Consider the following 2,677-nt stretch of genomic DNA (forward strand, 5'->3'; position numbering starts at 1 on the left):
CTTGTACTGCAGAAGGATCCTGTGTGTGCCGCGTTGTTCCTGCTGGCGGGAGATAGCGCGGGACAGTACACAAACATACATGCAGGCAAAATATATTTACACATAAGATACATTTTTTAAAAAGATGTGAAGGATAGGTGAGAAAGGGTAGGTGGGATTTACTGTATTATTATTGCAGCTTCTGTGGTTACTCCAAAATAAAAGTTATAGATAAACTTGGCAGTAAGACAGTAGGTCCTAGGATAAGATATTTCTCTAAGGCCACTACTTGATTTAATGCATCCCAGGTCAACAGCAACTAGGGAATATGGAGACCTGTGGACTTAGAAAACCGAGCACCTCATAGCATATTAGAGTTCCCACTACAACTGTTCTAACTCTCTCTGATTTTCCTGACTCTTCTTTCTAACCTGCAGTTTGAAATGTATAGCATGGGATGTAATCCAAACTTAGGGCAGTGGCCAGCTCCAGAAAGATGTGAATCTGAATAAGCCATTTTGGATGAAATTTTGCCTCATCACTTCTTCCTTAATGACATTTTGTCAAGCTGGACCTCAGAAGATTCATAGGTGGATTCTTCTCTGAGATTTGGGATATAAGGGCTCTGAGAACCAGGGGTAGCCCCAGGGAAGGGCAGTAGCTGCAATGTACAATGACTGTCCTTACTTTGAAGTACCTATTATGATGTTATATGGAGAAACTCTGGAGACAGAGACTCTTGAGTTGAGTTGAGTTGAGTTGAGTTGAGTTGAGTTGGGCTTGAGTAATGGAGCCAATCTGTGTGCTGGCTATCCCACTGCTGGACCATTTCAGCCTTATTCTACTTAGTTTCTTGGTTGGTGGCATCTGAGTGTTGTTTTCTAGGTATCAGAGCCAGATAGAGGTGGCAGCCAAGACAGAGACATGTGACTGCCACTCTTTCTTAAAACCCACCTCTCTCTGTGCTGAACCCCTATAGGTTTGTATAAATGCTCAGCCTCTGGGTCATCTGAGGGAATGAGCTGAGGGTAGGGGAGTTGAGACAATGCCCATAGATGTCTTTCTTTTAATTCATTTCAAGAAGTAGGCTTGGACATGGTGGTGAACACCTTTGATGTTAGTATTTGGGAGGCAGAGGCAGGAGGATCTCTGTGAGTTCAAAGTCATCCTGGTCTACCTAGTGAGTTCCAAGAGAGCAAGGACTCAACAGTCCTTGCTCAAAAAAGCCAAGAAGAGAAGACAATAAGGGAAGAAAAGAAAGAAGAGAAAGAAGAAAAAAGGAGGAAGAGGAGAAGAAGGAGGGGGAGGTCAAAAGGAGGAGGTGGTGGTAGTATGAGTAGTAGCTTTAGGATCATATTATCAAAACGACACTGAGGAAGTACATACAAGATATTGAAGAAGTGATGCCTGGGAACTGAAGGGAGCTGAAGGGAGACATTCAGACTGACATACACAGAATCTTTTTGGGGAAAGCATGTGATAAGAGTTAGGAGGGACATGGATAATGCACATCACAAGGGAGGCAGAAGGCCAAGGGAGTTCATTTTGTAAAGAAAGATACTCATATGACAAGGCAAAGAAGGTCTTGGGAGATTAATTGCTAGTGACAACTTTGTGGGTGGGAATTTTTATTTTCAACAGAAGAGGAATTGTTTGCAGACATGGTTACATGGTTAATGTTAGTAGGTCATGCCTCTTTTCTGAGTTTCCTCTCCTGTGAGTAGACCATGAGTGTCTGCCTTCCCCATAGTCCTGCTATCTTGCCCAGATGTGACATACCCACCTTTTTATTTTAGTCATTACAGTGAGTGTATTATATCTCATTGTGGGTCAATGTGCATTCCCCCATGACTAGAAATGCCAATCAACTTCTCACATTCACTATCCATTTGGAAATTCTCATGTAAATTGCCTATTCAAGTCATCTGTGCACTTTTCTTTTGTGTGTGTGCATGCATGTGTGTGTGTGTATGTGCATGAGTGAACGTATGGATGCTTTTGGCATTGTTCACATGTGGAGGTCAGAGAACGATTTTGTGGAGTTTCTTCTCTTCTTTTATCTCTATGTGAGTTCTGAGCTCAGGTCTCCAGGCTGGCATGGCAAGTGTCTTTAGCTGCTGAGCCATGTCACTTGGCCCTCCTAGTATACTCCTAGTGGTTGGGAGGTTACTGCTTTATGCAGTGATTTGAAAGACCTCACTGAATATTACAAACAGGAGTTCTCTGATGGGTATACATATTAGATAGCACGTAGGAATCCTTTCCTTTCATATTTACATCTAAGATTCATATAAAGTTACTTTCTGTGGATGATGTGAGGTAGGAATTGAAGCCCTCTCCAAATTCTAGATAGCTATTTAGTCTCTTTAGTAAAGCAGAAGGATGAGTGAACCTCTTAGACACAAATACAAACTTCACACACACACACACACACACACACACACACACACACACACACACACACCACATGCAAGAAACATTCTCATAAAATAAATCTTAAAAAAATTAAAATAAAGAGATGGAGTCTCAGGGTCCATCACAAGCTAGCCTTGAAGTCACTATGTGTCACAGGTTGGCCTCAAATTTGTGACCATTCTGGGTCATCTTGCTGCCTGCAGGGATTCTAGCTGCATGCCACCGAACCCGGCATCTATTCACAAATCTGAAGTGCCATGCTAATTGTTTCTTCAAGGTTTTG

The sequence above is a fragment of the Mastomys coucha genome, unplaced genomic scaffold, assembly GCF_008632895.1.
Source record: "Mastomys coucha isolate ucsf_1 unplaced genomic scaffold, UCSF_Mcou_1 pScaffold6, whole genome shotgun sequence".
NCBI classification, from domain to species: domain Eukaryota; kingdom Metazoa; phylum Chordata; class Mammalia; order Rodentia; family Muridae; genus Mastomys; species Mastomys coucha.